At 40.4% G+C, this 15656-nt stretch overlaps 1 protein-coding gene and 1 non-coding gene across 3 annotated transcripts in view; one reads left to right on the forward strand and one right to left on the reverse strand.

Moving 5' to 3' along the window:
* COL4A6 (collagen type IV alpha 6 chain) overlaps nt 1-15656 on the forward strand; it is a 337499-nt gene that overhangs the window by 96510 nt on the left and 225333 nt on the right. The gene's annotated exons all lie outside the window — the stretch shown is intronic.
* Nucleotides 3856-3927, reverse strand: TRNAS-CGA (transfer RNA serine (anticodon CGA)). Its single transcript has one exon. It is a non-coding gene; the product is annotated as a tRNA-Ser (tRNA).

Below are 15656 nucleotides of genomic sequence, written 5' to 3' on the forward strand. Positions count from 1 at the left end.
ACACAATACTGTAAGGCAATTATCCTTCAATTAAAAATAAACAAATTTAAATATTTTAAAAATGTCAGAGCTGCAATGTGCTTGTAATAGTTGTCATAAAATAACATTTGTGGGGGCAAAATGTGTGTTCAGAAGTTGTTACAGTCAGTGTTCTACAATAAAGCACTTATATGGTAGAAGTGAACTGAGTAGCATGGAATTGTTTAATGGTGTTTGTTAGTTTCAGTTTATCTGAGTATATGCTTCTTGAGGGAGAAGACCCTATCTTAACATTCCTTTTGAATCCTATATAGCATGTTGCCCTGTCTCATCTGAGAAAATGGGGTTTCTCTCATTTTCCCACTCTCTTGTATTAATGTTTCTAAATCACCTCTCTGATAGCATTGCTTTCTGTCCAAACCTTTAATGGTGCTTCCTTGCCAGTCAAACCCTTAAGCCTGACACTAAAACCCTTTCAAGATCTATCTTTTAGTTTGCTTTCCCACCCATTCAAAAATATACCCTAATCTCAGACATCCTGGAGTACTTATCTTGCATTTCCTGGTTATTCCCTGTGCTTTTTTGGTTCAATCTTTCCCACCAACCCTTCCCCCACCAAATGTTTGCTTATGCTGTTCCTTCCCTCTGGAATGCCTCTCCCTCACCCTAGAATCTCTAGCTAATGAAATTCTTCCCATCCTTTAAAGCCCATTGAAAGGCCACCTCGGTGGGAAGTGATCTCTTGGTGTTGCGAATTCCATTAGCCTTTTATCCTAATCTTCTTTTCATTCTGCTAAGGCTCAACACAAAGCCTCCATACAGGTATTCAAATATTTGGAGACTCATAAATGAACTATAGGTTGATTCACATGTATCCCAGGGCCAGAGAGGCAGAAATGACCACCATCTAGCAAGGCTGGCCAGGAGGTATTCTATATACGAAAGCCTGTTTTCATTGCCTTCCTTAATAAAAAGAGAAGATGAATTGGGGGGTTGTTTGGGAAGTGATAATCAGGCAGAGAGAAGGAGGCTTACTTGATTACAACTGAGAAGGAACTTCTCAGGAGACCTGACTTGTCGCTGCCCTGAGGAGTACAACATAAGCCTTAGAGGGAAGGGCATTGGGATCTAGAAACACTGAGGACTGTGGCTTTGTCTGGTCTTTTTTACTTCTTGCCACCACTATGCTGTGCAGCTCAACAGCCTGTCAGAAAACTTATCACCTCTTTAATCAGTGGCCATCACTCTGATGCCAAGGAAACTATAGGATTCCACAGGGAAGTAATAGATAAGAGGAAAGCAAACCATACATACTCCCTTCATTAAGACATTCTCACAAGGAACCCAAGTTCTAGCAAATCACATAAAATGAGAGACAAAAATTGCCTTGTTTAGAAGCAGTATGGCAGAGTGTGATGCCAACAGCAGAGATTAGTAAGCATATATATATATATATATATATTCCTTAGGGACCATGGCATGGTGGCCCAAAGCACTTCCCATAAGTTTGATGCTTATGCTTTAAATGCAGACCTGCTCTGTAATCTCATCCATAATGTAACTGTGTTTGTATTTAAAATAATGATTATAGTCAAAGTCACCTCTCCAAAGAGGGTACCACGTTTATGCTGCTGGGACTTTCAGGGACTACCTGGCATACCACTGAACATTCCAGACTATTCTCAACCCAGATTGGAATAGTGAGGATTCAATGAGATAATATATAGAAAGCATGTAGCCCAGTGCCAGACAGATAGTAAGTGCTCTACATATGGGACCTGTTCATAGTTAATTCCTCTAGGAATATGGTTTTTTGGCCATTAGGAGATTACCATCTTCCTCAAAGCTTTGTCATGAGGATTCTGTGAGGCATGGATACAAAGCAAATTGACTCCTTGATTCCTGGCCAAGTAAAAGTTCACTTTTTAGGGTAGCACTTTATTATTCACATCCTCCAGAGTAAAATGTTGAATTGCATTCACATTAACACATTTTAGAATTTGTCTCTTATGGGTGAAGTGTGTCTCTCCCTTTCTATCCTGAGATAGAGGAAAGAAGACAGGAGTGACAGCCACATAAGAAGCATGCATGCATGTATGCAGGCAGACATGCACATGTGCACACATGCTCACATGCATTCCATGACAGCCTTATAAATACTCCTCCTAATGCCTGTGCTCACCTAAGTGCAAAGCAAGGACCACAGGCCAGAGGGTTCTGACCATGATTTCTATGTACCAAAAACCATTCCACCTTGATCAAGGAAGAAGAGGTCTTATAATATGATGGCAATTATCCAGGCAATTTGCAAAGCATATTTTACCTGCCATGTGCTCTCTGGCAGAAATGATCTCTGATTACAAGCCTTGTGCAATAAATATATAGATATCTTGTTTTACTCTCTTGCTTCTGTGTGTGTGTGTGTGTGTGTGCTCAGTCACTCAGTAGTGTCTGACTCTTTGCAACCCTATGGACTGCATAGCTTACAGGATCTTAGTTCCCAGATTAGGGATCGAACCTGGGCCCTCAGCAGTGAAAGCACCAAGTGGTAAGCACTGGACCACTGGGGAATTCCTGAATACTGCTTATTTTTATGTTTAAACCTCAAATTTAAAAATTAAATTATACTTGTTACAAAATATTTTTAAATCAAAAAATGCAGATAAATATATATATTTAAAAAAGACCATCCCTCTCCCCACCAAATAGCTGCTGTTAACATTTTTTGTTTGTTTTTGGCCACGCTCCATGGCACACGGGTTCTTAATTTGTCAACCATTGCTGGAACCCAGGCCGCCTGCATTGGAAGGGCACAGTCATATCCACTGGACGATCCCCTGCCACTGTTGACATCTCTAACAGTGGTTATTATATTTTTTGAGTACAAAGATTCATTTAATTTCACCTTTGTAACATAATAAGCTGTCAATAGGGCACAATTCTTTAGGGGATGACAGTCATGTGACTGGAAGCAACGTCAAGGTGCTAGAATGTGCACCTGAGAACTTATGAGTGCCCTGAGGCTCACCTTGGCTGCAGCAGAACTCCTTGTGGAAGAAATGGAGAACTAAGTGTCAGAACAGAAGCCATTTCAGAGGGATTGACAGTCCCTGCTAAGGCTCTATAATGTAAGCAAAACTTTCCCAGCTCATTGCTGGTGAAAGCCTTGAGGTCTCGCTCGTGAAAAGGCGGGGTTTGTTTTGCCAGTCACCTGCAGGTGCTCTTCGCCTTCTCATTGCCCCCAGAGTAGAGACAAAGTCAGTACTGAGTACCAAGGTCCTTTGAACATCACTTATTTTCAGAAACCACTCCTTCAAAAAAATCTATTATAGGTGCTTTTGGGGAGAGTGGGATGTGTGGCAGAAAGATGGGAAGCTCAGTGTTCAGCAAGATTTAGTTGTTACTATAGAACAATGAGTGATTTAAATCTTTCTTGAAGCTGTAGCACTTTAAAGACACTGTCACCACCCATAAGCATGTCAGGGCAATATATTTATATGTAAAGATTTCTTGAGACATTTTAATTGTTTTTCATTCTTTCCACCTACACCTACAGCTCTGGTTCTCAGATTGTATATGCCTCAGAAACACTCTGAACATGGGAGAACTGAGGAGAAGGGGGTTGGCTCCCAATTTTGGGGGCCTGAGAATTTGCATTTTCCGTAAGTTTTTAGGTGATGCTGATGTTGCTGGTTTAAGGTCCAGATTCTGAGAACCACTGCCCTACTAGAAATATATAGGAATGATCCTATCCCAAAATACTTAGAGAGAAAATGAAACTGCAAATTATCGAAAATACTATTCTTGAATTAGGTGATTGTTAAATTTTATTATATTTATTTTTCTGGCCTTGCCATGTGGCTCATGGGACCTTAGTTCCCCAACCAGGGATCGAACCTGGGCCCTGGCATTGGGAGCATGGAATCCTAACCACTGGACCACAAGGGAAGTCCCTAGGTGATGTTTTAGAAAAATTATTGGCATTAGCTACCACCACACTTCACCAGTTCTTACATATTGCAGATTTTATTTTTCAGATCCATGACAGTATTTGTGTTGCAGAGTTCCTTTTTATCTACCTCTGTACCTTCTAATCAACAAAATTGCTCTGATATTTATGTTTCTGAAAAAATATAGTCTTCCAGCACTTTCAGGAGATATCTGGGTTATTTGTTTTTGGGAGAGAGGATTTCTGGCCCTGCCAATTATTAACTGTAGATCCTTGAGCGTTATCTAACATCTCTGAACTTCAGTATAGGTGGAGCAGTGATAAAGAATCTGCCTGCCAATGCAGGAGATGTGTGTTTGATCCCTGGGTCAGGAAGATCCCCTGGGGTAGGAAATGGCAACCCACTCCGGTATTCTTGCCTGGAAAATTCCATAGACAGAGGAGCCTGGCAGGCTACAGTCCCTGGGGTCGCAAAGAGTCAGACACGACTGAGTGACTGAGCATGCATGCATGCATCCACGTCTGTAGAAAGGAAAAAACCCCAAACAGAAAAACACCTGGTTTGCCCAAGGGAGTGTGAGCATTAGACAAGATAAAGCATGCATGAAAGGCCTAGCATGGGGCCAATAAATATTAGGCCTCCATCTCCCATTTATTATCTACATTATTACTTCAAGTGATGCTCTACCACTGTTTCCAGTACTGATTGCTTTGTAACAGATTATAATATCTGACAGAGCCTGGGCACCATCTCACAGATATCTTAGCAATCCCTATAGTTCTAAGGCATTTTGTGTCAGGGCCAAGTGGGAACAGGTTTAATAATAATAGAGTTTATTGGTGCCCACTACTAGGACAGCTGAGAATGATCTCATCTAATCCTAACAACAGCCCTATAATGAAGGTATTATTATTATCATCATTATTTTTCAGATGAGGAAATGGGGACTCAGAGAGGTTAGGTAACTTGCCTGAGGTCACACAGATGCTAGTGAAGGCGGAGCCAAGATTTAAACTGAGGGCTGTCATTCAATAAAAGAGAAAATAGAGAAAAATAAACCCAGGGCTGTCTTCTCTCCAGAGTGTGAACCTCTAGCCACTACCTCTTCACCTTAGAATTACAAGCTGTCCCTGTTTAGAAGAGATTAGACATCATGGTCTGGTCCTCCTACAGTAGAGATGAAAGAACGGAGGTACAGGAAGGGCAGTGACGTGCTCTGGCTCACTAATGGCAGATCCAAGAGCTCAACTTGAGTTGAACTCAGCTTCTGTAGCTTTTACAACAGTGTAGTTTTGCTTCATACACATAAAAGTTTTCATTCCCAGTTCAATCATTGGACAAACAATGGTTCTGCTGAATTAGGAGGGGAGGTTAGATATTCCCATGTTTAACAACAACCGGCTCTCTATGGAAAGAGGGGAAAGCCCTATTTCGTAGCATTTGCCAATTTCCACAATATAAATACTCCTACCAAAGCTGATTTCAAGTTCTCAGTGTGATGTCACTAAATGCAGAGTTCAGAAGAGATGCATACAATCCAGAATCTTGAGTTGGCTCTTGCATGCCACTGCCTCCCTCTTTGTAGAGGATGACAAACCAAACCCTGGGTATTGTTCCAAGGTAAGATTCCAATAGTCAAGAAAAAAAAGTGAATGTTTCTTATATGCCAGGATTCTAAAATTCAATATAATTGGTGTTCTGGCCAACTCTTCTTTTAGAGTTTAGGACTGGCTCTATTAGGGATATTGAGTCCCTGCCAAAGGGAGTCTTGGGATTTATTTATAGAATCTTTTTCCCCCAAAAGGGTACAGGAATATATTGTGTCATGCTCTATCTTTAGACATGCAAATCCCTTTCTCAAATGACATCTTAGAGGACAAATTAAGACACTCCTAAGTTGTTTGTTTGTTTTCATTTTGGGGAAAAAAAATCTATGATAGCCAAAAACTCTTTGAAATTTTAGAAAATAGCTAAGGAATACATGTTTATTTTTAGGAAATTTAGAAAATACAAGCAAACAAAAGAAAATATGTTTAAAACTCATCTGTTCTTCCAAGAGCCAGAGATAAACATGGCTAACATTTGAGTGTGCCTACTGCTAATATTTTTCTCTTATATGCAGATAGATTTTTTTTTAATGGCTGTACTGCAAAAGAAATCCATTTTCAAAATGAAAAGATATCACAGATTATTATCCTCCAGGTACAGGTCTTGCCACTCTATTTGTATTCACGGAAATGGTATGTTAGCTATATTTATGCTGATGTTCTACACACATTTGAAGATAATATTACTAATGGGGATTGTTATCTGTGAGCACAGATGGGGCTCAAAAGACCAGGGTGACAACATCAGCCCTTTCCAGTCCGTGGACCACTGTACACACAAAGACTGTTTTTGAGTCACAATTGCAGCTGTGCCGATAGTGTGGTTGATTGGGACTCTGCCTCTGAGACCTGAGGTCATCCTGGAGCTCAGAAAACAACCCCCTCCAGCACTCCCTTATTGCCTTAGCCAGCCCAGCCTGCCTGCTGTTTGTTTCCTGCTGCCCGCAGCTCGGCCCCATTGTTTGAAGTGGGGCTTTAGAGCTGCTTTAATGGGTTTTCTTCTGCTGTCCCTGCTTGGGGTTGCCTCACTGCAACTCACCATACAACAATCTGATCTGGCATCCTGGGGCCATCCTTCACACATGTCCAGCACAGTGGGGCGCTGTTAGAAATGGAATTTGTTCATTCCCTCTGCTTCAGCCTTGATTTTCGGGACACAATATCCTAGAAAAATTTACCAGTCATTGTAACAATGCAAGATCACTGACTCTAGGAAATGAATATTTCTTTTTGCAATAGATTCTCATTATTAAGTTTGGGACTGGTAGCCAGTTAGAGTTGCCAAAAGGTAAGGGAACGTAACCGACCTCTCTGGAATCTTGGCTTTCAGCTCTCCATCTCAAATGTGGATTTTCTTGACAGATTCTTTTCTACTATGTTTCCCAAGTTTGGTTCCCTACCCGAAGGCCACAGTTGAAAGATGGATAACTGCAAAATGTTTGGAAAAATGTAACTCGTGACGAGGAGTTGCTTAAAGTTGTAGTAAATTGCATATATAGACATAGGTGATATTTGGTGGATTTATGCTGACATTTTTGTTCTAATGCATCATTATTGATGAGGGTAGACTGTATGGCTCCCTTCAGAGAGAAGAAACCTTTTTAGCTAGGAAAACAATGTGACCAAAGAGAACCCAGGCCTCTAGACAGTACATGAAAGACCAAGTATTTTTTTTAGTTTCAGAAGAGTGAAGAGTAGCAGCTGGGTGACCTTAGGAAAATCACTTCACCTGTCTGTGCCTCAGTTTCCTCCTCAGTAAAAGGCAATGACTAATAGATATCTCATAGGGATGTCACAAGGATTAAATCAGACAGAGCACATGAAGAGCTTTACACACAATGCCTGGCACAAAGTATCAGTAAATACCCATTCAATGTTGACTGTTTTCTCTAAAGGGAAGCCAGTGTCCTCATAGCCCTAGTTGTAAGGTAGCGATCCCAAGGCAGGAAGCCAACTGACCTTCCGGTTAGTTCCATGGAAGGTGGGAGGAGGGGGAGCTTCCCCTTTCCCCTTATTATGTTGCTTTGAATTCTTGTGAATCACAACATTTAGACCTGTAGTTCTCAACCTCGGCTGCACATTGGAATAACCTGCAGACTTTTAAAAAATACAAATGTCTGGGCCCCACCTCCAGAAATATTGACTTCATTCATCTGTGGCGGCACCTGGGGAATGGGAAATTTCACAGCTCCCCAAGTGGTTCTAATGTGTGTTGACATGAGAACCACTTGGTTTTAGGCACATGCTGCACATCTGTGATAAAGATGATGAAAATCAGCATCAAGCCATGGAAGGGAGCAGAGTGCCACTACAGCCACTGCTGCCACTGCAGCCTTGATCATGTATTCCTTCCAAATCTTTTGACTCAGGGCAATAATCACCAATCCACAAAATTTGCATTGGCTCCACCTGTATTTACCTGATATCATCCCCTCTCTTCCTTTAATATGTCCAATGTGCATAAGGGAGGATTAAAAAAGCTCACACCTGGCCTTGTGTTTAAGTTGAGTAAAGGTATGACGGTAGTCTAAGAGTTAATCTCATTAAAGCTGATCTCCTATGCTTGGGCTGTTAGCTATTGCTCAGCATCTATTAATTTAGGCTTCAACATGTATCTGCCTTGTCCACAGTTTCAGGTGGTGCTATAACTCATGCCCTTCTGTCGGTTCCAGAAAATGACTGCATGTGTTTTATTTAGATAAACTGTAATTATGCCAACTTTCAAGTCTTTTGGTAATTTTGGCCCATTTGTGGATGATAAGTAGTAAAATCCACTCTTCCCTATTACATACTAAAAATCATCTGAAAACAGGTTTGTTTGGTTAATGAAGTCTTATGGGATGGGGGAGACAAGGAAAGGAACATAGTACTTGAGGTTTTCATTCAGCATGGATTACAAACAAGTAGAACAACTTTTGTTTGCTTAGAGGGCTCAAAGCCAGGCAACAAAAACTTACCTTGAGAGGACAGCAGTTAGGAACATGTCTCCACCCTATGTGACTGTGATGTATTCTAGCTTGGTGTAGACACTTAATCCAGGGTGGGGCCTATTAGTAATATAGGCATAGTCATTCCCCCCTTACCCTCTATGGTTACTGTTCAACTGGGTAACAAGCTCAGTTTGTAGTTAATGTCTATGTAAAATGGAAATATAAATCATCACTCAAATACTTGCTTTTGCGCCTGGATTCTTTCCTATAAAAATCTCATTGCTCTTGATGGAGGAAAATGGATGTGGTTTTTACACAGGAACATGATTTATGAAGTAATTGTCTGAAGCCCCCAAAAACCAGTTGCAAATAAATTTATCAATTTGAAATGAGATGATCTCAAATCAGAAACAAATGATGGTTACTGAGTTTGGGATAGATATGTACACACTGCTATATTTAAAATGGATAAGCAACAAGGACCTCTTGTATAGCACAGGGTGCCGGCTCAAAATTATGCAACAGCCTACATGGGAAAATGAAAAAGAATAGATATATGGATGTGTATAACTGAATCACCTTGCTGTACACCTGAAATTTTCAGAACATTGTTAATCAACTATACTAAAATATAAAATAAAGTTTAATAGAAACAAATGATTGATCATGCAATATTGTATGAAATTAAAGCATTCTCTGAGAAAGAACATTCACTGGAAATGAATTATTGATAATACAGTTTTTAATATGTGATTTAAATTGCTGTAGAAAAGTTTGAAGTTTCTTTCTGAAATGTTAAAATAAAAACTGCCTTCTGGAAGGGACTTAGTGCTAAGCCTCAGCAAAATTTAAGTTTTATCTTAGGCACAAATCTTTTATATTCCAAAATCTTCCTCAAAACTCTGATATTCTGCCAAGTAGGATGAAGAAAGCAGAAGGGGAGGATAGTTGGGTTTGTTTTCTTTATAAAGCTGTTCCTCTTTCTTGTTTATTCGCTGTGGCTGGGAGAGAGGTCCTGGGCTGCTTTGTTCTTCAGCTGGGATAACTACTTTACCGAATGAAGGGTTTTGAAATCTTTAGTCTGCTCCCTCGAAGTGAAAAACACAGGCAACATTTGTTGTCTCTAAGTACATTCTAAGTGGAAACTAAAGTTTTGGGTGTTTCAAGGGGCTGACTTTAGACACAGAGTTTTATCCTGAAACTTTTAATGCAGATCTGAGCCTTCCAGAAATAGTAGTTTTTGAAATGGAGTTGTTTTTATTATTGGAGTTTGATTAAATGGATATAGTACAAACCAGCTACAGTCAGTAAAGTTGGTCTTTATAGACAAAACATTCATGAAAAAGAAAGAAAAATCAAGTTATTATATTTTATTCCTGCCATTTGATTATATACAGGTTGTCTAATCAATTTAACTATTGTTGTTTGATCGGACCACCTTTGGTTAATGAATAGATATGTTTGCTGCTGCTGTTAAGTCGCTTCAGTCGTGTCCGACTCTGTGCAACCCCATGGACGGCAGCCCACCAGGCTCCCCCGTCCCTGGGATTCTCCAGGCAAGAACACTGGAGTGGGTTGCCATTTCCTTCTCCAATGCATGAAAGTGAGAAGTGAAAGTGAAGTCGCTCAGTCATGTCTGACTCCTAGCGACCCCATGGACTGCAGACTACCAGGCTCCTCCGTCCATGGGATTTTCCAGGCAAGAATACTGGAGTGGAGTATGTTTAAATGACGGCAAATGAACTCTGGCCTGTCCTTGCCCTCCCCCTACCCCACCCCAGCTTTTTTTGGCTTTTGGTCTTTGCAGCCCAAAATAACTAGTAAATTATGTTCATTCTCATCCTAATTTGGAATGGAAGGATAAAAACAAAGTTTTCCTGCAATCTTTTTGGTGCCTCAGTCACTTTTGGCATCCAGTGACTCTAAACTTTATTGAGTGTCTGGATAATGAAGGCTCTGTATCCTACTTAAACTAAGAGTTAATTCAACAATGAAATCAAATCTCAAAGTCAAGGTCTCTCCCAATACCCAATCCTGTTTATCGCAAACCTATATACTGCTATGACGAATATTTATTGCTAGATAGTGCCTTTGTTAGGGTTTTATTTTTCTTGAAAGACTTCAGTTCAGTTCAGTTGCTCAGTCCTGCCCGATTTTTGGTGACCCCATGGACTGCACCATGCCAGGCCTCCCTGTCCATCACCAACTCCTGGAGCTTACTCAAACTCATGTCTATTGAGTTGGTGGTGTCATCCAACCATCTCATCCTCTGTCATCCCCTTCTCCTCCTGCCTTCAATCTTTCCCATCATCAGGGTCTTATCAAATGAGTCAGTTCTTCACATCAGGTGGCCAAAGTATTGGAGTTTCAGCTTCAGCATTAGTCCTTCCAATTGATATTCAGGACTGATTTCCTTTAGGATGGACTGGTTGGATCTCCTTGCAGTCCAAGGGACTCTCAAGAGTCTTCTCCAACACCACAGTTCAAAAGCATCAATTCTTTGGTGCTCAGCTTTCTTTATAATCCAACTCACATCCATACATGACTACTGGAAAGACCATAGCTTTCACTAGATGACTTGTGTTGGCAAAGTAATGTCTCTGCTTTTTAATATGCTATCTAGGTTGGTCATAACTTTTCTTCCAAGGAGCAAGCGTCTTTTAATTTCATGGCTGAATTCACCATCTGCCGTGATTTTAGACCCCCCCCCAAAAAAAAAAACCAATAAAGTCTGTCACTGTTTCCATTGTTTCCCCATTTATTTGCCATAAAGTGATGGGACCAGATGCCATGATCTTAGTTTTCTGAATGTTGAGTTTTAAGCCAACTTTTTCACTCTCCTCTTTCACTTTCATCAAGAGGCTTTTTAGTTCCTCTTCACTTTCTGCCATAAGGGTGGTGTCATCTGCATGTTTGAGGTTATTGGTATTTCTCCTGGCAGTCTTAATTCCAGCTTCTGCTTCATCCAGCCCAGCATTTCTCATGATGTACTTTGCATAGAAGTTAAATAAGCAGGGTGACAGTATACAGCCTTGACGTACTCCTTTTCCTATTTGGAACCAGTCTGTTGTTCCATGTCCAGTTCTAACTGTTGCTTCTTGACCCGCATACAGATTTCTCAGGAGGCAGGTCAGGTGGTCGGTATTCCCATCTCTTTAAGAATTTTCCACAATTGTGATTCACATAGTCAAAGGCTTTGGCGTAGTCAATAAAGCAGAAGTAGATGTTTTTCTGGAACTCTCTTGCTCTTTCAGTGATCCAACAGATGTTGGCAATTTGATCTCTGGTTACTCTGCCTTTTCCAGCTTGAACATCTGGAAGTCCACAGTTCACATACTGTTGAAGCCTGGCTTAGAGAATTTTGAGCATTACTTTGCCAGCATGTGAGATGAGTGCCCTTGCGCAGTAGTTTGGACATTATTTTGCATTGCCTTTCTTTGGGATTGAAATGAAAACTCTTTCCAGTCCTGTGACCACTGCTGAGTTTTCCAAATTTGCTGGCATATTAGGTGCAGCACTTTCACAGCATCATCTTTTAGGATTTGAAATAGCTCAACTGGAATTCCATCACCACCACTAGCTTTGTTTGTAGTGATGCTTCCTAAAGCACAGTTGACTTCGCATTCCAGGATGTCTGGCTCTAGGTGAAAGATCACTGTCATGGTTATCTGGGTCATGAAGATCTTTTCTTGTATAATTCTTCTGTGTATTCTTGCCACCTCTTATTAATATCTTCTGCTTCTGTTAGATCCATACCATTTCTGTCCTTTATTGTGCCCGCCTTTTCATGAAACCTTCCCTTGGTATCTCTAATTTTCTTCAAGAGATTTCTAGTCTTTCCCATTCTATTGTTTTCCTCTATTTCTTTGCATTGATCACTGAGGAAGGCTTTCTTATTATCTCCTTGCTATTCTTTGGAACTCTGCATTCAAATGGGTATATCTTTCTTTTCTCCTTTGCCTTTTGCTTCCCTTCTTTTCACAGCTATTTGTAAGGCCTCCTCAGGCAGCCATTTTGCCTTTTTGCACTTCTTTTTCTTGGGGATGGTCTTGATCCCTGTCTCTTGTACAATGCCATGAACCTCCATCCATAGTTCTTCAGGTGCTGTATCAGGTCTTATCCCTTGAATCTATTTGTCACTTCCAATGTATAATCATAAGGGATTTGATTTAGGTCATACCTGAACGTTCTAGTGGTTTTTCCTACTTTCTTCAACTTAAGTCTGAATTTGGCAATAAGAAGTTTATGATCTGACCACAGTAAGCTCCCAGTCTTGTTTTTGCTGACTGTATGGAGCTTCCCCATCTTTGGCTACAAAGATTATAATCAGTCTGATTTTGGTATTCACCATGGTGATGTCCATGTGTAGAGTCTTCTCTTGTGTTTTTGGAAAACGGTGTTTGCTATGACCAGCGCGTTCTCTTGGCAAAACTCTACTAGCTTTTGCCCTGCTTCATTCTGTACTCCAAGGCCAAATTTGCTAGTTACTCCAGGTGTTTCTTGACTTCCTACTTTTGCATTCCAGCCCCCTATAATGAAAAGGACATCTTTTTTGGGTGTTAGTTCTAGAAGATCTTGTAGGTCTTCATAGAACCTTTCAACTTCAGTTTCTTCAGCATTACTGGTTGGGGCATAGACTTGGATTACTGTGATATTGAATGGTTTGCCTTGGAAATGAACAGAGATGATTCTGTCATTTTTGAGATTGCATCCAAGTACCGCATTTTGGACTCTTTTGTTGACTGTGATGGCTACTCCATTTCTTCTAAGGGATACTTGGGAGAGGCTGTTATTTATGTAATAGCTTTCATTCTATAATTAGACATCCTATCCAACCAAAAATGAACCTTAAGAACCTCAATCACTTTTTTTGCTGCCCTAGATTGTTATGTATGCTTCCCAGATCTTACCATACTACTGTCACCCAGGTTTATTAATATATGCTGTGAAGGCAAGGGCCGTCTTTTACTGGCTTACACATAGCAGATATTTGTTGAATGTATGTACCTTGTAGCTTATGCATACGTTGCCAACGCTTCAAGTTCTGTACATATATAGTATGTATCTTAATAAATCTTAATATATTCTACACATATTAATAAATCTGGGGGAATTGAGTTCATAGTGTGTGTTTGAATTGAAAAAGGGTAGGAATTAGAGTAGGAATTGAAGAATTTCCTTGCTTAGAATATAATTTGTAAATAAGCATGTGTGTTTATGATGTGTCAATGGGGTCATATATACTTTGCTAGAGAACCAGATTATTGCTAAAGTATTCATATTCCGAAAATTATAAAGTTTGTTACAATTTAAATAAAAATGTTCGATACCTTTAAAAAATTTATCCATAAATATTTCAGTGTGCATCGATAAAGAAAGTGAAAGTGTTACTCACTCAGTCATGTCCAACTCTTCGTGACCCCATGGACTGCAGCCCGCTGGGCTCCTCTGTCCATGGAATTCTCAATTCCAGCCTGGAATTCTGGAGTGGGTTCTCATGACCTGCTCCAAGAGATCTTCCCAGGGATCGAACCCAAGTCTCCTGCATTGTAGGTAGGTTCTTTACAATCTGAGCCACCAGGGAAGCCCCTACTCTCTAAAAAATAAGGAGTACTTTTTAACACAACCATAGCACAATTATCACAATTGCAAAAATTACCAGCCATACATTTTAAAAGTTAAATGTTCTTAACTATCACCCAAAGTTCCCAACTTCTACCTACTGAGAACATCTTGCTGCTCTCCTAGTCCACCTTTATTTTGCTTCTTCTACTATGTTCTTTTGCTTCCTCAGAAAAGAGAGTCTCATGTGGTTTTTGATGGAGTATGACCAATTCTTCTGAATCACCCATTGTTAAATCCTGGGCTTGGATATTTTTTCAGTTAGACTTCTTGGGGAGGGGGAATATGAGCTTTTTTATGTGTGAATACTGGGGCAGGCACATGAGTTGTGTCCTTTAATCATTACAATAACCCTGCCAATGTAGATTATCAAAAATACCTGACAGTTGAGTTTTCTAAGTCCCTTTTGGACATTAGATATGAGTCTATATAGGTGAGCTGGACAAGGCAGAAAGAATAATAAAGGAAGCCAATGACCGTTTATTGATTACTTGCTATGAACCAGGCACTGTATGAGAGGCCTTTTTTTTAATCTTTTGACCTCACTGCATAGCATGTGGGATCTTCGTTCCCTGATCAGGGATCAAACCCATGCCCCCTGCATTGGTGGCACAGAGTCTTAACCACCTGACCACCAGGGAAGTCTCTACTAGAGGATTTTTTAATTCTCAAATCACTCTAGTAAGTAATCGTTCTAATCCCCAGTTTATAGGTAAAAAATAAAATTCAGTGTTATTAAATATTTTGCTTATTTTTCAGACATTTAGTTAAAAAACCTAAAGTTTCTAAAGACATGAGATATGTGTGGAGTTAGTTGTCTAGAATGAGAAAGGAACTGAATGTTTTTTGCCTGTCCTGCATGGTTTAAAACATCTCACCAGAACTCTATAAGATATGTAGCATTTATCCTCAATTTAAAGATGAGGCTCAGCAAAGTTACTTACCCAAGGCCGTAGGTAATGAAGTAACATAAAGGGAACTTGGATCCAGATCAACCCTAAAACTGTGATTGTCCCCTTACCTGTGCTATTTCTCTGGTTACTGTTAAGTCTGAACACACAGAGTTGTCTCTGTACCTTACTTATGGCAATTGACATGTTACTGTGTATTCTGTGTATATTTTCTGTATTCAGCTGAATACAGAAAATTAAGCTGTATTTTCAACTGAATGTAAACTCCATGAGGCCAGGGATCTGTCTTTTTGTTGTGTTTTTGGTGTTTGTTTTTTGGCTGCTCCATGTGGCATGCAGGATCTTAGTTCCCCAGTCAGGGATCAACCCTGTGTTCCCTGCAGTGGAAGAGCAGCAGGGATCTGTCTTTTTGGTTTACTGATCTATTGCCAAGACCTCAAACAATGTTGGAGAAGGCGATGGCACCCCACTCCAGTACTCTTGCCTGGAAAATCCCATGGACGGAGGAGCCTGGTAGGCTGCAGTCCATGGGGTCGCTAAGAGTCAGACATGACTGAGCGACTTCACTTTCACCTTTCACTTTCATGCATTGGAGAAGGAAATGGCAACCCACTCCAGTGTTCTTGCCTGGAGAATCCCAGGGACGGGGGAGCCTGG

This window comes from Bos grunniens, chromosome X (genome assembly GCF_055505025.1).
Source record: "Bos grunniens cultivar Pamir isolate PY7600 chromosome X, Bosgru_T2T1.0, whole genome shotgun sequence".
Taxonomy (NCBI): domain Eukaryota; kingdom Metazoa; phylum Chordata; class Mammalia; order Artiodactyla; family Bovidae; genus Bos; species Bos grunniens.